Source organism: Mauremys mutica, unplaced genomic scaffold (genome assembly GCF_020497125.1).
Source record: "Mauremys mutica isolate MM-2020 ecotype Southern unplaced genomic scaffold, ASM2049712v1 Super-Scaffold_100320, whole genome shotgun sequence".
Taxonomy (NCBI): domain Eukaryota; kingdom Metazoa; phylum Chordata; order Testudines; family Geoemydidae; genus Mauremys; species Mauremys mutica.
In genome coordinates this window covers 69,615-91,465 of record NW_025423313.1, presented here as the reverse complement: position 1 = coordinate 91,465, position 21,851 = coordinate 69,615, and the positions used below count along the sequence as shown (strand labels likewise).

The following is a 21,851-nucleotide window of genomic DNA, read 5'->3' as shown; positions in this document are numbered from 1 at the left end:
AGGAGAACTATGAGAACGTGACCTCGCTGGGTGAGGAGTCTTGTCCCCTGGGTTATTAGAAGCTGCGGGGGGTCTAAAGAACCTGAGTAGTAATAACTTTATACCTTTATTTGTCATACAAGTTTCCTTGCCCCTGTTTTTTGCCTTATTTCCCATACATAAGTATCATTTTTGGACATGTGCCTTTTTGGTGCCGTTAGTCATTTTAAAATTGCATTGAATGCATCCTTATTGGCTACATTAGCAACTACATTAATAACTGTAGCTTTCATGCCTTTTCCTCATTTTAATAGGAAAATATGCTGACTGTAGAATTCTAAAGTAAATAGGTGTATGACTCATGCCTGGCTTGTGTGACAGGCAGATGAGGAGAGCGTATAATGTTGTCATTCAGGACCCCACGGGTGAAGGGAGAACAGAGTTGTGGGAGAGGAGAAGAAGGGGGGAGTAGATAATTCTGGGGTGCCAGGACATGGGGAGGGTGTGTGCAGGATTAGAGCTAAGAAGCAGCAGGGAGGGATGAGGTAGTGAGAGATGAGGAGGGAACACAAGATGTTCCCAAGGTGCTGGGAGGTGGTGTCGGCTGAGAGTAATGGGATGAAGGGGAGAGGAGTGTGGAGGAAGGGCAACCAGGAAGTGGGCTGGATGGGTCAGTGGAGGGGAGGAGAGGTTTAGGGATCTGGAGCTGTGAGGAATCCCAGATCTTTAACCCCGAATCCCTACCCTTTCATGGATTGAGAACTGGTTAAAAAACAGGGAACAAAGGGTAGGAATTAATGGTAAATTCTCAGAATGGAGAGGGGTAACTAGTGGTGTTCCCCAAGGGTCAGTCCTAGGACCAATCCTATTCAATTTATTCATAAATGATCTGGAGGAAGGGGTAAACAGTGAGGTGGCAAAGTTTGCAGATGATACTAAACTGCTCAAGATAGTTAAGACCAAAGCAAATTGTGAAGAACTTCAAAAAGATCTCACAAAACTAAGTGATTGGGCAACAAAATGGCAAATGAAATTTAATGTGGATAAATTTAAAGTAATGCACATTGGAAAAAATAACCCCAACTATACATACAATATGATGGGGGCTAATTTAGCTACAACGAGTCAGGAAAAAGATCTTGGAGTCATTGTGGATAGTTCTCTGAAGATGTCCACGCAGTGTGCAGAGGCGATCAAAAAAGCAAACAGGATGTTAGGAATCATTAAAAAGGGGATAGAGAACAAGACGGAGAATATAGTATTGCCCTTATATAAATCCATGGTAAACCCACATCTCGAATACTGTGTACAGATGTGGTCTCCTCACCTCAAAAAAGATATTCTAGCACTAGAAAAGGTTCAGAAAAGGGCAACTAAAATGATTAGGGGTTTGGAGAGGGTCCCATACGAGGAAAGATTAAAGAGGCTAGGACTCTTCAGCTTGGAAAAGAGGAGACTAAGGGGGGATATGATAGAGGTATATAAAATCATGAGTGATGTTGAGAAAGTGGATAAGGAGAAGTTATTTACTTATTCCCATAATACGAGAACTAGGGGTCACCAAATGAAATTAATAGGCAGCAGGTTTAAAACAAATAAAAGGAAGTTCTTCTTCACGCAGCGCACAGTCAACTTGTGGAACTCCTTACCTGAGGAGGTTGTGAAGGCTAGGACTATAACAATGTTTAAAAGGGAACTGGATAAATTCATGGTGGCTAAGTCCATAAATGGCTATTAGCCAGGATGGGTAAGAATGGTGTCCCTAGCTTCTGTTCGTCAGAGGATGGAGATGGATGGCAGGAGGAAGATCACTTGATCATTGCCTGTTAGGTTCACTCCCTCTGGGGCACCTGGCATTGGCCACTGTCGGTAGACAGATACTGGGCTAGATGGACCTTTGGTCTGACCCGGTACGGCCGTTCTTATGTTCTTATGTACCCAAGCTTTAGAGCCTACACTCCGGTTTTATTTCTGTTCAGTTTTGCTTCATTACACATTTTCCCCCAAATATTATTTTAACTTTTAACCTCCCTCTCCCACTTATTACCCCTCTCCTCATATAACCTCCCCATCTCTATGCACAGCGACCCTGACCACTGATTCTGAGTCCTTGCTGCATTCCTCCCTCCCATTGCAGGGCCGCTACCCAGGCATCAAGCATTAATACTCATGATTTACATCACTTACTTATTAATAATTCCAATATATGAATGCGTCCAACTGCTGAGATACTGCATAGCAACCTAATTGTTAAAGCCCACCTCCGCTTTCAGAATCCTGTGGCGTATTGCACCTGTTTGTGGTTACTCGTTAGTCTTTCAAAATCAGGGTGCAAAATATCTGACTTGGGATTCTCTCCTTAGGCCTATTCAGATAAATCCCAGACTTCAGCATAGCTACTCCCACAAAGCCTCCACCTAATATATGGCCCTTAACTGTAGCAAGCTTTGGCTATGTTTATACTACTGCAGTCAGTCGACCTACGCTGCGCAACTCCAGCTACATGAATAAAGTAGCTGGAGTCAGCGTACCTTAGATTGCGTTACCACAGGGCGTACGCTGCAGGAGGTCAACTTACTTTACTCTTCTAATCTGGATAGAGTACAGGGGGCGACTGGAGAGTGATCTGCAGTCGATTTAGCGAGTGTTTACTACACCCGCTAAATCGACCATGGGTGGATCGATCTCAGAGCGTCGATCCCGGCTGTAGTGTAGACCTGCATCGTCTCCTTGCCCCTCCACGCGTGTTCCAAGCTAATAAGCAATACTCTGATCATGTCATTTTCCCTCTAGCGAGTATAAAATTGCCCCCAAGACATGGTGGTCATAGATGATAAAATCAGGTCGGGGTCAACAGGAGTGAGAGTTTGGAGAGTCTTGTCCCCCCTCTCCCCATCTGCAGCAGCCTCAAGCTGGCTTCCCTCCAGGCTCCTTGGATCTCTGAGCCTGTCCCTCCGGAGCTTGCGTGGCCCAGTTCTTGTTTCTTACAGTCTCCTTTTCCGGAAGAATTAGGGGCTATTGCTCCTGAATTTTAGTGCTTAATTCCCCAGCCTTCTCCACACACTGGGGGAGTTTAATTCTCCCTCCCATTACACCTGAGTCACTTGGTTTCCTAATTCCCCAGAATGTGCTTTTGCAATGTCACAGTTCTGGGGTAGCGAAGCCTTTGACCTGCCTCCATGGTCTGCTCAAGCAATGGCCTCTCGGGTATCAGGCCTCTAGCCAGCCCCTCTCTGTGGGTGGGGACCCACCTGCCTCTCCTGTTTGACCAGGGTGTGAGGGTTGCAGCTTGTCCTCCACTGTGTTCACTGGACTGACCTCCAGTTCCCGTGGTTTGCTTTCTCTCCAGGGGCTGTGAGAGAGGTGGGAGTTTTGGTGATGCCAATACACACCTCAGTTTCCCTCTGGGGTTGGTGTTGCCATGATTAGAAAGAGGAGGAGACATGAAGTGTTTTGTCACGGAGCTGTCACGGGGTGATATGAATGGGTCATTAAGGACAGGCTGGGACCAACCTACATCAATGGAATACCCGACAGAGACAAGGGAATAATTGTCCCCTGTCCATGGCAGGATCTCCCCTTGGCTGAGTGAAGCACACATGGACTCATGATGTGCTTGGGAGCAGGAAGAACTGGGTTTGCAGACACAGGGAGCTCTACCGGAGCGCAGACAAACGGACAGGCAAAGTGAAAGGAAACAAAACTCTTTTTAACAGCAGCGTGGCTCAAGAGCTTTGGCCAATATGGACTATATTGTCGTCTTTGCTTCTCTGTCCTAATCTAAAGCCTTTCTAATGCTGTGTTTCAGTTGACTAATAAACCCTGCTATATTTTAACAGTCTGCCCAGTGTCACAGCAAAAACTTGCTGAGGTGCATTGAAGCATGACTGAGGAGCAGTCTCTTAACAGGAGGGTCGTTCAGCTGGACCTGCTGGCAGAGCTCACAGGTTGAAATAGGAGTGTTGAATCCAGAGGCTCAGTCTCAAGTGTTGAAGCGACATGGTCTCTCCTTGTGGAAGAGTGGGACCCCTTGGGGGTCCAGCACACTCCAGGGGCACCTCCCAAGGACTGTTTAAAAGCCAGGGCATCGCACAGATCCTGTGCATCCATGACACTGCGCCAGAGGTTCAGCCTTATGGGAAAAAGATATAAAACAAGAAAAGGATCTAAATGTGTATTGACCATCGCACCCTCCTCAGTCCTCGTGGGAATCCCTCATCAGTTACAAAGTGCATTAAAACCTTCCTCTAAGGCTCACCTCTGGGTTATCCGGTCGTGTCAGTTTTGTTAGAGGGCTTTCCCTTCCCCCGCCCACTTCCCTGGCTCGTGTCCCGCAGACAGCAAGCAGCAAAAGACCAGGAGTCCGAAGGGCAGATAGTGCGATGTTTATTGGGGTTATTTCCAAGCAAGCAGATTCCGAAGCCCTTCCCACCAGTCGGGCTTATCGCTATACGCCCAGAGAGTCTGTTCCCCAGTGTCCCGTTCCCAGCTCTGAGGCCGCAGAGCCTTGCCTGTGTCCCTGTTCCCGTTCCCCTCATTAATAAACCTGATTCCAATTTCCCTTCCCCCTCCTGTTTGACCCCAGTTTATATAGTCATATTCCCAGCTACACCTCAACCAATCATTTTACTGAAATGTAACTAACCAGTCCTAACATACTGTAACATAATTACCTAACCAATTATATCCTACTACCCTAATTAACTTACACCCAGCAAAATTAATTATACCGCAGGCAGAAACAATTAGAGAACCAGAAAAGTGGTGGACATAAAGATAAAACAATACAGAAATGAGGGTACCACAACCGTTGATAAGTGATTTCTTGCCAGACAGGATGCTATCAAATTAAATTTTCTTTAAGCATCTTAAGATCTGTTTCTTTATCTGGTGGTTCTACCCCTTCCCCCATCCTGTGCTTGTCTTGTCTAGTTAGATTGTAAATCGTTTAGGGCATGGGCCATCTACTATTCTGTGTTTGTACTTTGCCTAGCACAATGGGGACCCACTGTTAGCTGGTCCTTAGGCACTAAGGTAATGCATATGATTTATAATAATAACTCTCCTGCCACTTTGAGCCAAGGAAGCCGGCCTTGGGACGTTACTGCTTAAAAATGAGCTGGGGTTAAAACCGTGGACTATTCTTTGTGACAAGTATCCCACAAATTCCACTGACCTCCCTTGTTTTCTTTGCTTGGCGTAGGGTTTCTAAATTCCAAACCTGATGTGATCTCGCAGCTGGAACGAGGGGAAGAGCTGTGGGTCCCAGACCTCCAGGGCTCTGAGAAAGAAATGCTCCCAAGAGCTGCCTGCACAGGTGAGGGCTTGGTTAAACCAACTCAGAAACTCTCCATGAATACAGGAAACATTTGGGATGCCCTACAAAGACCTTGTGAGCTCACCAAGTTCAGGATTGTTCCCTTCAGATGTGGAATCATTAGGCAGATGTCACTCATGGCTTCCCACCTATCCTGACTAACAACTGGCAGCAGATCCCTACCTGATCCCGCTTTCCCCTGCATGTTCTGGTGAGATGCAGACCAAAACGAGCTCCTGATAGGTTTGATCTCTCCCGCACATATTTTGGTTTGTTCATCCCTTTTTAAATTCCTGTCTCTGAGATTTCCTTTTTCTCAGGCACAGGGAGTGACCTGTGTCTGGATTCTCTCTGTCTCCCATCAGGTGTTGGGATGGCGAGTGAGAACGAGGAGAATCCCCAGCAGGAAGATGCTGAGCAAGTAGAACCACATGGGATGTTATCAGGAAGACCCAAAGGGAATGTTTCCGGGAGTTGTGCACTCCCAGAAAAAGCAAAAGCCTGTGAAACTCAGCAGAGTCCAGAGGAAAACTTAAGTAGCCTCTCAGACCTTATTACACACGAGAGAATCAACTTGGAAGAGACACGTTACACATGGCATGAGTGTGGGAAAAGCTTCAATGAGAGCTCAGACCTTTTCACACATCAGGGAATCCACAGAGGAGAGAGACCCTACATGTGCTCTGAGTGTGGGAAAGGCTTCAGTTGGAGCTCACACCTTATCAGACATCAGATAATCCACACAGGAGAGAAGCCATACACATGCTCTGAGTGTGGGAAAGGCTTCAGTCGGAGCTCAGACCTTATCATACATCGTAGAATCCACACTGGAGAGACGCCCTACACATGCTCTGAGTGCGGGAAAAGCTTCAGTCAGAGCTCTACCCTTATCACACACAGGAGAATCCACACCGGAGAGATGCCCTACGCATGCTCTGAGTGCGGGAAACGCTTCAATCGGAGCTCAGAGCTTATCGTACATCAGAGAATCCACACTGGAGAGACACCCTACATGTGCTCTGAGTGTGGGAAAGGCTTCAGTTGGAGCTCTACCCTTATCGCACACAGGAGAATCCACACAGGAGAGATGCCATACGCATGCTCTGAGTGCGGGAAAAGCTTCAATCGGAGCTCAGACCTTATCAAACATCGTAGAATCCACACAGGAGAGACGCCCTACACATGCTCTGAGTGCGGGAAAAGCTTCAATCAGAGCTCACACCTTATCGCACACAGGAGAATCCACACCGGAGAGATGCCTTACACATGCTCTGAGTGTGGGAAAAGCTTCAATCGGAGCTCAAACCTTATCGCACATCGTAGAATCCACACAGGAGAGACGCCCTACACATGCGCTGAGTGCGGGAAAAGCTTCAAGCAGAGCTCAGACCTTATCAGACATCAGAGAATCCACACTGGAGAGACGCCCTATGCATGCTCTGAGTGCGGGAAACGCTTCAATCGGAGTTCAGAGCTTATCGTACATCAGAGAATCCACACCGGAGAGACACCCTACACATGCTCTGAGTGCGGGAAAAGCTTCAATCAGAGCTCAAATCTTATCGTACATCAGAGAATCCACATGAGAGAGATGCGCTACACATGCTCTGAGTGCGGGAAAAGCTTCAATCGGAGCTCAGACCTTATTAAACATCATAGAATCCACACCGGAGAGACGCCCTACACATGCGCTGAGTGCGGGAAAAGCTTCAATCAGCGCTCAGACCTTATCAGACATCAGAGAATCCACACTGGAGAGACGCCCTACGCATGCTCTGAGTGCGGGAAACGCTTCAATCGGAGCTCAGATCTTATCGTACATCAGAGAATCCACACCGGAGAGACACCCTACACATGCTCTGAGTGCGGGAAAAGCTTCAATCAGAGCTCAAATCTTATCGTACATCAGAGAATCCACACGAGAGACACCCTGCACTTGCTCTGAGTGTGGGAAAAGCTTCAGTCAAAACTCACACCTTATCTCACATCGTAAAATACACACAAGAGAGACCCTACACATCCTCTGAGTGCGGGAAAAACTTCATTGAGTGCTCAGACCTTGTCATACGTCGTAGAATCCACAGTGGAGAGAGATTCTGCACATGCTCTGCATTTGGGAAAAGCTTCAATCAGAGGTCATTCCCTATTAGATATCAGAAAATCCAAATGGGAGAGAACTGTGAGAAATGCCTTGATTAGGGCTGGCCAAAGATTTGTTTTTAAAAAAATCACATTTGCTAATTCCAATATAGTGATCTTTGCACCATCTTCACCGTGGTCTCTCAGCTCCCCCAGATGAGTTGCCTCCTTCTGCCTTTTACAGCTCACCCTTCTTTGGGGGTCAGTCCTGTGATCTTTTCTATCAGCTCCTTTCCTTTTGACTCGCAGGAGCATGTGTCCCTCCAGCCAGGAATGTTCATCAGCTCCAGGTCGGGGAGAGAGGGTTGATGCCAACAAGCTACCCTGAGGCAAAAGCTACCCGTGTCTTACATCCACTAGGACTGTACATGGAATTGGCTGCGCAAGTTAGTGATCTTGGTGTAAAAAGACAATTATAGTTGTAGAGCAGAAGCAGCCCAGGGAGTGAACCTAACAGGTAACGATCAAGTAATCTCTCTCCTGCTATCCATCTCCACCCTCTGACAAACAGAGGCTAGGGACACCATTCCTTACCCATCCTAGCTAATAGCCATTAATGGACTTAACCTCCATGAATGTATCCAGTTCTCTTTTAAACCCTGTTATAGTCCTAGCCTTCACAACCTCCTCAGGCAAGCAGTTCCACAAGTTGACTGTGCGCTGTGTGAAGAACTACTTCCTTTTATTTATTTTAAACCTGCTGCCTATTAATTTCATTTGGTGGCCCCTAGTTCTTGTATTATGGGAGTAAGTAAATAGCTTTTCCTTATCTACTTTCTCCACATCACTCATGATTTTATATACCTCTATCATATTCTCCCTTAGTCTCCTCTTTTCCAAGCTGAAAAGTCCTAGCCTCTTTAATCTCTTCTCATATGATTCCAAACCCCTAATCATTTTAATTGCCCTTCTCTGAACCTTTTCTAATGCCAGTATATCTTTTTGAGATGAGGAGACCACATCTATAAGTAGTATTCAAGATGTTGGTGTACCATGGATTTATATAAGGGCAATAATATATCCTCCGTCTTATTCTCTATCCCCTTTTTAATGATTCCTAACATCCTGTTTGCTTTTTTGATTGCCTCTGCACACTGCGTGGACATCTTCAGAGAACTATCCATGATGACTCCAAGATCTTTTTCCTGATTTGTTGTAGCTAAATTAGCCCCCATTATATTGTATGTATAATTGGGGTTATTTTTTCCAATGTGCATTACTTTACATTTATCCACATTAAATTTCATTTGCCATTTTGTTGTTCAATCACTTAGTTTTGTGAGCTCTTTTTGAAGTTCTTCACAGTCTCGTTTGGTCTTAACTATCTTGAGCAATTTAGTGTCATCTGCAAACTTTGCCACCTCACTTTTTACCCCTTTCTCCAGATCATTTGTGAATAAGGTGAATAGGATTGGTCCTAGGACTGACCCTTGGGGAACACCACTAGTTATCCCTCTCCATTCTGAGAATTTACCAATTATTCCTACCCTTTGTTCCCTGTCTTTTAACCAGTTCTCAATCCATGAAAGGACCTTCCCTTTTATCCCATGACAACTTAATCTACGTAACAGCCTTTGGTGAGGGACCTTGTCAAAGGCTTTCTGGAAATCTAAGTACACTATGTCCACTGGATCTCCCTTGTCCACATGTTTGTTGATCCCTTCAAAGAACTCTAATAGATTAGTAAGATACAATTTCCCTTTACAGAAACCATGTTGACTTTTGCCCAACAATTTATGTTCTTCTATGTGTCTGACAATTTCATTCTATTTATTGTTTCAACTAATTTCCCCAGTACTGACGTTAGACTTACTGGTCTGTAATTGCCGGGATCACCTCTAGAGCGCTTTCTAAATATTGATGTTACATTAGCTATCTTCCAGTCACTGGGTACAGAAGCCGATTTAAAGGACAGGTTACAAACCATAGTTAATAGTTCTGCAACTTCACATTTGAGTTCTTTCAGAACTCTTGGGTGAATGCCATCTGGTCCCGGTGACTTGTTAATGTTGAGTTTATCAATGAATTCCAAAACCTCCTCTAGTGACACTTCAATCTGTGACAGTTCCTCAGATTTGTCACCTACAAAAGCCAGCTCAGGTTTGGGAATCTCCCTAACATCCTCAGCCGTGAAGACTGACACAAAGAATCCATTTAGTTTCTCCTCAATGGCTTTATCATCTTTAAGCGCTCCTTTTGTATCTCGATCATCAAGGGGCCCCACTGGTTGTTTAGAGGCTTTCTGCTTCTGATATACTTAAAAAAACATTTTATTACCTTGTGAGTTTTTGGCTAGCCGTTCTTCAAACTCCTCTTTGGCTTTTCTTATTAAATTTTTCACTTAATTTGGCAGTGCTTATGCTCCTTTCTATTTACCTCACTAGGGTTTGACTTCCACTTTTTAAAAGATGCCTTTTTATCTCTCATTGCTTCTTTTACATGGTTGCTAAGCCCCAGTGGCTCATTTTTAGTTCTTTTACTATGTTTTTTAATTTGGAGTATACATTTAAGTTGGTCTGTGTAGTGGGGCGGACTGCCCCATTCCCTGTGAGAGTGGGCTGCGGCAGGCCAGGGTGCCTGCTCAGACAGGGAGCCAATCAGAAAAGGGCTTATTGTGAGCCAATCAGGGCCCAGTTTGGAGACAGCCAATCCGTGCCCGGCTCAGACATATATAAAGGCTGCGCAGGAAGGGAGCAGTCAGTCTGTCCCTGGCCTTTGGGAGGGGAAGGTCAGTCTCCAAGGGTGGAGACTAGCACCGCGGACAGCGCAGTGCTGGCCTGGCCTGGGCTCGGGGAGGCTAGAGAGCTTGAGCCTGTAGCCTGCCAGGCTGCAGGCCCTGAAGGGAAGGGCCTAGTGGGTGCAAGGGGCCATAGGGGAAATGGCCCAGGGAAACAGACAGCGGAGGGGAGAGAAGGACAGCGAGGCTGAGGCCAGAGGGTCCCTGGGCCGGGACTCAGAGTAGAGGGCGGGCCTGCCCCCCCTTCCTCCTTGCAGTACACCCAGCCAATGGCCGTAGGGAGCGGCCATTGTACTACCCCAGATCCCTGACAAGAGGGATTGGACTCAGAGGGCGGTTGGACAGAGTGGCTGGGGTGTAGGACTGCTGATCACCGACCCCCGGAAGGGGATGCAGATGGACTAAGGGGCACTGCCAGAGAGCAGTGGCCTCGAAGAGGACGCCGCTGAGCAGGCAGCAACGCGGGTCCAGAGACAGCAACAGAGGGCAGAACGACAGACGGGGCACCATCAGGAGGGGGCGCTCCACTGGACAGAGCTAATTCCCGGAGTCACCAGTGGGAGGGGCCAGGTGGTGAGTCCCAACCCGTTACAGTCCTCTATTATGGTGTCTTTAAAAAGCGTCCATGCAGCTTGCAGGGATTTCACTTTAGTCACTGTACCTTTTAATTTCTGTTTAACTAACCCCCTCATTTTTGCATAGTTCCCCTTTTTGAAATTAAATGCCACAGTGTTGGGCTATTGAGATGTTCTTCCCACCACAGGGATGTTAAATGTTATTATATTATGCAGTTTATTTTGAGCAACTGCAGTTAGTCGGGAGAGTCCACACGGGCAGAGTTTCCTCTCCTGAGGTAGGTCTCGGTTAGATAAACAGTTAAGGCAAGCATTTATACCTTTTGTGACATGCAGTTGTTGCTCCTTACTGTATTTTGTTTGTACATATTCCTTTCTGATCTCTTACTTCTCTCAGCAATTTCTGCTACAATCTGCATTCTATTCTTATCTAACACAAGGTCGAAAACCAGCATCTCTTCCAGTTCTTTTCCACTCGCCCAGACCCTGCTTGTAAGTCTCGTGTTATTAGCTGTTAGAGTTAGCCTGTTAAATATCAAAATAAGGAGAAAACACAGTTATACAAAGGAAAACGAAATCACAAACAGAAATGTCATTGGAAATACAGATATAAAAAAGGGAAATGCAATTCCCATCACTTTATCATGTCTGGGCCATTCCTGTATCGAGAGCACCTGCTAAGGTCCCTGTGTGCTTATGAGAAACCTGGAGGAACTCATACCACAGCCTGAACATGAAACTCAACTGCTCCCAGGTGCCGCAGGAAAACCCTTTCCCTGCTGTGACGTTGCAATCCATAGGATTTTATGAAAATATGCTAATGAGTGTGAATATAATGTAACTGGAATATGCTTCGTGCAAAAGGTCTCTTGTACAGTATCATTAAAAAGCTTATAATCTACGGTGTGTGTTCACCCTATTTGTATGAACCGATCATTCTTGTATCTGAAACTAGAAATGTGAACTATAACTCTGAGGTCCTGTTGTAATGATGCAAAGTGTGGGCCATTAATAGTGGTTTGGACTCTTGAATGCTCCCATTAACTAGGACAATTGACCGGAGATGGCTCTGTCCTGCACCATCTGTGCGTCAGGCCAGGAAGAATGAAGGCTTGGGGTCTCACAGGACATGTGACCATGTCTCCCGGTATTGGGGCTCTTCCCCAGGAGAGAGATGAAAGATTCCTGCCTTGTACCAAAGCTGTATAAGGGGGTGGAACAGAAGGAAGGTGGCTGCAGTCATGAGACATCCCCTAGCTACCACCTGAGCTGGAACACGGACTGTACCAGGTGAAAAGATTGGGCCCAGACTAGAAATAAGTCTAGTCTGCAAAAGAAGCTTATTGGAAGATCTCCGAGGGTGAGATTTGATCTGTATTGAGTTTCATGCTGTATTAGTCTTAGACTTGCATGTTTTTGTTTTATTTTGCTCTGTGGAGAATAAAAACTCCACATAGAAGAAAAAGTTAATGCCCTAGAAAAGTCTCTGTGTGTGTGTGAGATGGGTGGGAGGGTGTCTAGAAACCACTCTCCTATAGTTTCTTTTCTCTGGTTTCCTGTAGAAAATCTGAAGCAGGGAGCAAAAAACCTCATCTTCTCTGAGGTTTGACCTCAGGCCCTTCAGATTATGAGACTGACACACTGCCAACTGCGCTAAGAAGGCTTGGAAAAACTTTAGGCTCAGTGCATATAGGACCCTTCTACAGCAGTGACTGGGGCAGGGAAGGAGCCAGTGATGTGCTGGAAGACACAAGGAGCTCTGGTGACCAGAGACTTTTCCTGGCAGCAGAGAAATCAGTTTGCCCTGCCAGTGAACAATCTACTGGAACTAATGGCAGCACATGGGGGGATGTTTCCAAGCTGTGCACCTACTTCCACATTTTAGAACTTACTCTCCTTTTCCTAGTAGGGCACTTTCCATGTGAATTAAGCAAAGCAAGTTGGGGAAACTACACAAGGAATAGAAACCAGGGCGCCAGATAAGGGTTGAACTCATAACCCCAGCAGTATCCCCATTTGCACTAACCAGTTGCACCACTGCAGGTGCTTCTTAGACAAAGCTGGGAGGCAGTTATCAGTCTCTATGGGTCACACCTTTGCCTGCTAATTGAAAGGTTGATGCATCAAATCTAACTCAAGATGCGGCTTTTCAGCCATGAGACTCCAGGACATTTTAACAGGAAGAAAATCTCCTCTATTCTGGTTTAGCCCCATTTGACTCCTTCTGCCCATCTTCTCCGGCCCCCGCCCCCGCCAGTCTCTTTCCTTCCCCACTGGGGCCGTGCAGAGAGGAGCCCCACTCAGTCTCTGTCATAGAGAGTCTGTATCCCATAAAGGGAGGGAGGGGTCGCTCCAAAACACTGATAATGGGTGGGGAGGGGTGTGTGTGGTTAGGGGGAGACAGGATGGAGATCTAATGGTGGGTCCCAGAGAGATTCCCTCAGATTGGGGCAATCCCCTACTGCCCCCCATCAGCCAGCTGTGGGAAGAACAACTTGGGATTGCTTGGGGAAGCTACCTTTAAAAACACAAGTGTAACATGCTAGTTAGATTTTAAAAAGACCAAAGCCTCCTCAAACCCAGTGTCAATCACTGGAATGATTTTGCCTTGATATTTTAGCTGCCGACACAAAGCGAGTCAAATTACAGTTTCCGTTTGGAGTCAGTGCACACACAAGAATCCGGAGGCTTTTAATTCCTTAGGTTCTGCCGCCATTTCATTTGTTTCCTGTTCCAAGATTTATCCTTGTGCAAAGCAACATTATGCCCTTGGGAGTGTCCCGCTCCCTGGTCCTGCCTGCCGCCCATGGGCAATTTAAAAGGGCCTGGGGACCCCTGCCACCACTACCAGCAGCACAAGGGGACTAAGGTACTTTCCTGCCCGCCCTCCCTCCGTGTGGCACGCCACTCCCGGAAACGCCTGGCACATCTGTGCGGTCCCTGGGCTGGGGGGTCTCTACGCACTGCTCCCTCCTCGAGTGCCAACTCTGTCAACTGTGGCAATGGGAGCTGCGGGGGTGGAGTCTGCGGGCTGCTGCCGGGGTGGGGTGGGGTGGGATGTGGGTTGCTTTCGGGAGATGCCCAAGGTAAATGCTGCACCCCTCACCATCTCCTGCACCCCCAACCCCCTGCCCCAACCCAGACCTCACACCCAAACTCCTTCCAAGACCCTGCCCCCCCCCACACCCTCCTGCACCCCAACCCCCTGACTGAGCCCAGACCCTGTACCCAAACTCTCTCCAAGAGCCCAGCCCCTCTCCCTCCCTCACCCAAACTCTCCCCCAGAGCCTTAGGCAGGTGTGTGTGTGGGGCGGGGGGCAGGACTTGGTCCCATTCTGGGCACCACCAAAAATTATCCAAACCTGCCGCCCCTGTCCAGCCCAACCTTCTGCTGATGCATCTCAGCCCACACCCCTGCAGGGTTTGAAGCTTCCATTGCTTAAACTCCAGGACACTGAGGGATTTCAGCTCCCCTTTGCCCAGAGGGAACTTCACCCCACTCCCAGCCAGGTTCTTGTCCATGGGATCACTGTAGGGGGGCTGGGTCCCTCGGTGTCTTTTCTCTCTCTGCGACAGGCCAGGGTGCAATAACTGGGGCATCTGAGCACCCAGGACCTTCTGTGGGGCTGCCATTCCCCTTCCCCTTCTGTGGTCTTGTCTGTCATTGACTCCAGCCTTTTTTCTGTCCATCATCAGCACCATCCCAAGCAAGCTGCACTCACCTCAAAAAGACAAAGAGTCCTGTGGCACCTTACCGAGAAACGGACGTATTGGAGAATAAGCTTTCGTGGGTGAATCCCCACTTTGTCAGAACAATGTAGTGGAAATTTCCAGGGTCGGGTATAAATATGCAGGCAAGAATCAGTCTAGAGATAAGGAGGTTAGTTCAATCAGGGCGCATGAGGCCCTCTTCTAGCAGTTGAGGTGTGAGCATCAAGAGAGGAGAAACTGCTTTTGTAGTTGGCTAGCCAGGCACAGAATTCCCACTCTATTCAGCTGATGAAGTGGGGATTCACCCACGAAAGCTTATGCTCCTGTAAGTCTGTTAGTCTATAAGGTGCCACAGGACTCTGTCTCTTTTTACAGATCCTGACTAACACAGCTGCCCCTGTGATACTCAAAAAGACAGTGTCCCCTGTTGGGTGTAAATCACTGACCTCTCTCCTCTCTGAGCACTGACTGCCCCTCTGTTTCCTTGCCTCTCAGTCTGTGCAGATGGGACCTTTCCCTCCAGTGCTGGAGGATTCGCCCTTCTCATCTACCCTTGTCCCAAGCAGCACAGCAGGTGGGAATCTTAAACCTACAGAGGTGACTTAGGAGCAGAAACCCCCCCAGACCTTCCATGCAATTGGCACTTGCCCCTCACTGAGCAGGATTAAAACTCCTGCAGGGAGACTGCTGGGCCACATCCCAGCTGGGCATGAGCAAAGCAGCAGGGTGAAAAGAACCTGGAGATGCTGGGGACTGAACACAGGACCTTATACATGTAAAACATATGCTCTACCACTGAGCTACATCTCTAGATGGGCCATGTGTACTATAAGTTGCACTCAGAGCCCTCCTGTTTCCAGAGCACCTAGTGGCCTAAAAGCAGCATGAGGGATGCATTCCCTGCTCTGAGGCCAAATCTGCTGTCCTGGAGGCTGCTGCTTCTTAGGGTCACTTTGCAGCAGGGCCAGATTCTATGTGTGGGGCAGAGAGAGTGGGTGCCCTGGACTCAGGGTGCAGAGATACACTCAGCCCTCTCCCCTGCATTGGGTGGGGGGTGCTGCCACCCCCTGCTGGAAGGTAATGTGTTGGGGGGAGGGGGGCACTGTGAGTCACTCAGCACCTGACAATGGTGGCAGAAGTGCTGTGGGGAGCTCTAGGTGTTTCTAGGATCTGCTCTTTCCACCTGCCTGTGAAGTCCAGCTTTCCTCAGCACATTCACTGTGGTGCAACTGGGTCACTGTTTCCATGGCTGCACAGCAAAGAATCACTCCCAGTTTCCCTTCTCTCTGTGGCAGGATTAGCCTGTGTCAGTGGTTAATGAGGTGGATCTAGTTGTAGATTGTTATTCATTCCCCACCTTGACAATTCACACAGTCCCTTTCCCATGCAGATTCCCAGCACCTCAGTGATCCTCGTAGCGGGAGTTGGGTCCTGAGATTTTCTCGGTTCTTTTCCCCTCCACCTGGAGTGAACTCAGCTTTTCCCCCATCCAAGACATTCCATGAAATAACAACAGGGGCATAAAGAAAGAGGGGAGGGAACATCTCACGGCCAGGGCTGGATGTGCCCAGGGCCCCCTGCTTGTCCATTGTTTCCATGGAATTTGGCCCCCTGCTTTGCACAAGGGACAGAGAAAGATCTTGCTGTTCCTGTGTCTGTGCAAAGAAAATTGTGCTTCCGTATGAAAGAGAGGCGGGAAATGGCCCCATGGTGGGACAATATCCTCAGGATTAAGACCTAAGGACTCAGGCTGAGAACTGATTTAACTCCACTCATCTGGGATTTAACAAATTGTCTTCCATGGAGCAGGGCCAGTTCCAGTGTTTTTGCCACCCCAAGCGGAAAAAAGTAAATAAAAAAGCTGCAGTCAGTGGCAGCTCTACCTCTGCCGCTTTTGGCCTCAAGTCCTTCCCTCTGAGAGGGACTGAGAAGGCTGAAGCCTCCCCTTTCCATTGACAGCCCCAGGGACCTGCTTGCTGTGCTGGTGCCTGGAGCCAGCCCTGCCATGGAGACACTGGGAAGATGGGGGAATCAGGAAAATACCATGGATTTGTTTACACTGCAAGTGAAGAATAATTAGAGTATTTTTGGTTTAAAGTCACTTTTCCCTTACTGGGAATTGAACCCAGGCTGTGGCAGTAAAAGTGCTAAATCCTAACCACTAGATCACCAGGGAGGTAATGATACTGTTTTCTTTTCACTTATGTTACACTTTCTTAGGCTACTTTCTATCCAATTTCTGAAGCTGCTCCATTGTCCACTCCCTGAGGGGCTAAGAGCAGAAAGTGCAGGAATCCCTGTACTCAGGGTCACAACCTGAGACCAACCCAAGCCACTGAAACAAACATAAATGATGCTTCTTCCAGCAGGATCACAGAGCAACACAAAGAAAACACAGCAGGAACAATCCTCCTCTGCCTTCATTTACCCCATCGCAACCCTCTCAGCAGCTGACTCTTGTGGGAAGGATGCTGAGCTGATAGGAACTCTGGCATAGAGACCAAGCGAGGGGTGTTGCACCCCCTCAGTGGGAGCTGATCACATTCTGACTCTGGAGGAGGAGGGAAAGGCCATGGCCACATGATGGGGCCAGTAAGTACCACAACATGGTTCTTTTCTGTGGGATGACTCTGAACATTAACTGATCTCCACTTCCTTGGATTTGAAGAGATGTTTAGTTGGGCACTTAGGAGGCTGAAGCAATTTTATGGAAGGTGATACTACGATTAAAGGGTTATTTAATGTTGTAGAAATTGTTAAAAACACTGAGCTTAAACTGGAACTGCCTGTTGTTAAAGGCTGGTTTCCCCACGTTAGTTCCATAAGCTCTGCTAGAAACACCCTGGGTTCTCTCCTGCCTCAGTGGGAACTGGAGGGAATCGTCCCCTGCTGCCCTTGGCTCCAGGCTGGTTTTTCTGGGGAGGGGACGTGGAATTGATTTGTTTGCTGTTGAGAAGGGAGCCGGGCCAGTTCTCAGGGAACGAGAACTCCCAACATCTGCCCAGCCCAGCCCAGCCCAGGCTGCTGCCCTGTCCCAGCCTCTGTTCCCCTGGGGGCCCTGCGTGTTTGACTCTAGAGCAGGCCGGGAGCAGCAGCTGAGGCAGAGGACAGCCTGGGCCGGGCAGAGAAGAAGGAGTTTAGCCAGCAAAAAAGCCTGGCTTTTGTGTCAGGCTCCTTTCTTTTATTTCTTCTCATAAAAAGAAAAGACCTCACTGCACAATCCTTGTAAGAGCTTGTTCAAGACACAGAGACCCTTCCTTGCAGCTAAGTCTTGGAAAGTGTTAAATGGTAAGTCTGGAGCTGATGGAAAGGTTACCATGACTCAAGTTGAGCTGAAGCTGCTGTGACTGAAACACAGAGCTGCTGTGACTGAAACACAGAGCGCTAATCAGTATCTGATCACAGCAGCTTGTGGGAGAAGTGCATGTTAGAAGCCCTCTATCAACTCAGCTGTGGCTTTCTGTGCACAGAGAGCCAGACAGCAAAAAGTCTGCAAGTCTTGAAGGAAATGGGGAATGTCTGTACTTTGGAATTTGAAGGTGTAGTCTTGGACCATCAAGTGTAGTGGTTGCAAATACCCTCTTGGGGAAGGCACCATGGCTTAACTGGCTAAAGCACCTGTCTAGTAAACAGGAGATCCTGGGTTTAACTCTCAGTGGTGCCTTGTTCTATAGCTTTCATCTCTTTGCTCACATTTTCCTGTGTCCTTCTAGGAAACAGAAGAGACCTCCCTTGACAATCCAAGTAATTGCTTGTGAAGGAAAAGACTTCTTTCCAGCGGAGCGTTGGAGAGAATCAAATCCTCAGTCTGGAGCTGATCAAAAGGCTATTGGCATTGGCAAGGAGGTTGCTCCGGCTGCAATTTGCTGTGACAGGAGAGCCTGTGTTGGGCACCCATGCAATTCGCTGAGGCTATCTGTGCACAGAGCCCCTTCTAGAGGGTTCTCTGCAGGGCTTGCAGGAAATGGAGAATTACTGTCCTTTCACTTTTCATGTTATTGTTGATGAAAAATGGAGCAGTTAGGGGAGAAGTCCCAGAGCGTGGCACCATGGCAGAGGTTCCCAAGAGAGCTGCGGTATAAAGAGCAGATTCAGGATCCAGCATCCAGTGCTGCATTGCTGAACGTGCCTCCTCTTGTCACCTTTTGGTCAATCTTTTTTGTTAACAGAGAAGCCCGACTCTGGCTAGCTATACAAATGCTTGCAAAAGAAACGGGTCTTTTTGCTGACATGTGTCAAAAGGAGGCTTTGGATAAACATGGAAACAAGGTCAAGGTCACTGAAACTCATCTTGCATGTGCAGTTGTTGAAGCTACAAGGCAGAGCACTAAGCACAGTATTACCCATGGCTGGTCACAGCAGGATCTCTGTGTGGTGGGATCCGCGGGGTACAATCCTAAACTGTGGAACTGCTCTGTTCTCTTATCTCTCCAGCCTGGGCTGTGTCTTACAATGCTTCACTAGTGACAAGCAGCAAAACCCCCTCCATGTGCTGTGATCACTCAACCAACAACATGCAGCAATGCACCTGTCATAAACAGATAGTTAAGGGTTAAGGTCTGTTTTACCTGTAAAGGGTTAACATGTAGTACCTGGTGACCACCTGACCAGAGGACCAATCAGAGATAAGATTTTTTCAAATCTCTGTGGAGGGAAGCCTTTGTCTGTGTGAGAACTGGTTTTGGTTTTAACAGAAGACAGTCATGTCTCCAAGTTCTCCTGGAGTAGTTTCTACTAATTAATAGTGAGTATTAATTAGAAAGGCGAATTAGTCTTATGATTTGATTTCTATATTTGCAATTGTGTGTTTGCTAAAGGAAATGCTTTATTCCTGTTTGCTGATATTGCTTTTACTGAGAAAAGGGGGAGAGGGGATTCTCTCCAGAGATTGATAAGGTTATACCCTATGAGTGTCCAGCTTGGGCTCATAGAGATTCTGTATTTTTCTTTTTATTCTTTAATAAATTCTTTTCTTTTCTTTGAACTTGGTTAATTCCTTCCCTTGGGGAAATTCAGGGGAAGGGGAGGGGGAAGTGGGCTGCTTCCCTGTGTGTGTGAGATTCAAGGCGTTTGAATCCAGGCACCTCTGTCTCCAGAGCAGGCTGGAGAGAGGGGGGAGGGGGAAGGTTCCTCCTCTGTGAATTGATCTGTGTTCCCAAGGGGGGAAACAGGGGTGTCTCGGCCCACGTAATCGACCGAGTGGTGGCAGCCGAAGGGGAGACCTACCCTAGGATTTTGGGGTGGGGGGAAGACATGCGGGTCCTCACTTTGAAACCGCCCAGTTTCAAGTGAGGGTAGACTCCTGACATGGTGGCAGTGGTGTTTCGGACCCAGAGAGAGAGGCAAGGCTTTTCTACCAGAGGCACTCTGAGGCAGTTTCAGGGTTACAAGTATTTTCAGTTTTTTGCAGGGCTTTCTGTTACAGTACTTGCGTCCATTGTGATACGAGGTACCACTCAGGATTCCTGAGGTGGGGGGAAGTGCTCGCCAAGTACATTCCCATCCAACAGGAAAAGCAGGTTTGGGGGTTGCAGAGAGAAACCCTCCAGCCAGGTTTTTTTTCTCCCTGTGTCTTTTCAAAGGATCAGAAGACAGGAGAACACAAATCCCTAAGGAATAGACCAGATTTTTCTCAGGGGTATTGTTAGCAGCAGCCTTTCAGCTGGGCTGCTGAGTACAGCAACTCAGAGCACAGGCAGTTTACAGTTCAGCCAGTTTGGCTGAAGGGAATTTAGTTTTCCAGCAGGCTTTGTTGGAAGCAAGTTTTCTTCTGTTGCTTGGACAGGCAGCTGGAGGAAAAGGCAGTTTAAAGCAGTTTTCAGGGTTAGGAGGTTTTTTTCTCTGCTGGCTATGCTGAGGAAAAACTCTTCCCTAGAGGTGTGTCCTTCCTTTGTGATATCAGGTATCACTCAGGATTCCTAAGGTGGGGGGAAGTACTCGACAAAGTACATTCCCATCCAACAGGGAAAACAGGTTTGGGGGAGGGTAGACTAAACCCTCCAGCCGGGTTTTCTTTCCCTGTGTCTTTTGAAATCCTCTGGGGCCAGGGAATACAAATCCCTGACAGGATTTACTAAACTTTTTTCGCAGGTACTAAGTAGCACCAGCTTCTTCTTTTTTTTCTCTTTTCTTTGTCTGCTTAAAAACAGCTAGGGAAAAGGTGCAAGTTTTTCTAGGAGGTTTGTTAGAAGGACCCCCACTGTGAGGTACTTAGCAAGTGCTAGAAACAGAACAAACCAGTTTTTTTGGGTCTTCTCAGTATATCAGCAAACAGCAACTACACATTTGCAAATGAAAAGGTTTTGTTTCTTTTCTATTCAGTCTCTCGGGAATATAAAGGGTTAGGAATTGGGGAAACCAATTCCTTGACTGCAGAGGGGTGTGGCCAGCACCAAAAAGCAACACCAGCAAGCCACACATAAAATTCACTAACTGCAGAGGGGTGTGGCCAGCACCAGAAGGCACTGTTCCCCATCCCAAGAAATTTCCCACCTACATGGCAGGTGAGGACACTAAGGCCTTCTTCAAAAAGGTTAAAAGGACCTGCCATGGGTACAGCATCCCTGAAGACCAGTACAAGGACTGGTCAGGAAAAAGGACTTTTGCTGTCTATTACAATTATTCCATCCCCATGCTACTGGGGGAAGACTTGGCCAACCATGTGCAGCTGGCCAAGAGGGGGGGAGTGGTCACCCGCGGCCAGGCCAAACAAGCAGGCACTCCCATCCCTGTTCTGAGCCATCCACCAGGACCCTGTCTGTGTTACCAGAGACCCAGACAGAGGTGGTGGAACCGAATCCCATGCCAACAACTACAGCAGCCATAGTACATCCAGTCCCAGAACCGGAACTGGAAGAGCAACCAGCGGCACAACCAGCGCCAGCACTGACGCCAGCGCTTGCAACTCCACCGCCAGGGGGCGCCAACGGGCCTAAACTGGCAGAAGCAGCAGACAACTCTACCCAAGAGGCTCAGCCAGAGCCTGAAATATCACCTTGTGCACCAGCGGAAAGCGGTCCACAGTCAATGCAAACAACCTCATCACCTGCATCGCTCCCAGAGGAACTGGTGTCTCCCGCCTCAAGGGAACAGTTCCAGACTGAGCAGGAAGCCGATAACAGCCTTAAGAAAGCTTTGGGCGGCGGCACGAAGCAACCCACCGCCTCTCAGCTCTTCTACCCAATTCCAGTTTGTTGTAAAACAAGGACTTTTATATAAGGACATTCTTTCTGGTGGACACCAGGAAGGCCAGCATCCTCAAAGACAGTTGGTAGTTCCAACTAAGTACTGGAACAAGCTCTTAAGCTTGGGCCCTGACATCCCAGTGGCCATTCTGGGGTCAACAAAGCAAAAACAGGTTAAAAACATTCCTTCCACTGGGAGGGGATGGGCA

The 21,851-nt window shown here is 47.9% G+C and overlaps 1 non-coding gene across 1 annotated transcript; it reads left to right on the top strand.

Moving 5' to 3' along the window:
• The first annotated feature begins 18,048 nt into the window (after positions 1-18,048).
• TRNAT-AGU lies at positions 18,049-18,122 on the top strand. Its single transcript has one exon. It is a non-coding gene; the product is annotated as a tRNA-Thr (tRNA).
• Positions 18,123-21,851: the final 3,729 nt, after the last annotated feature.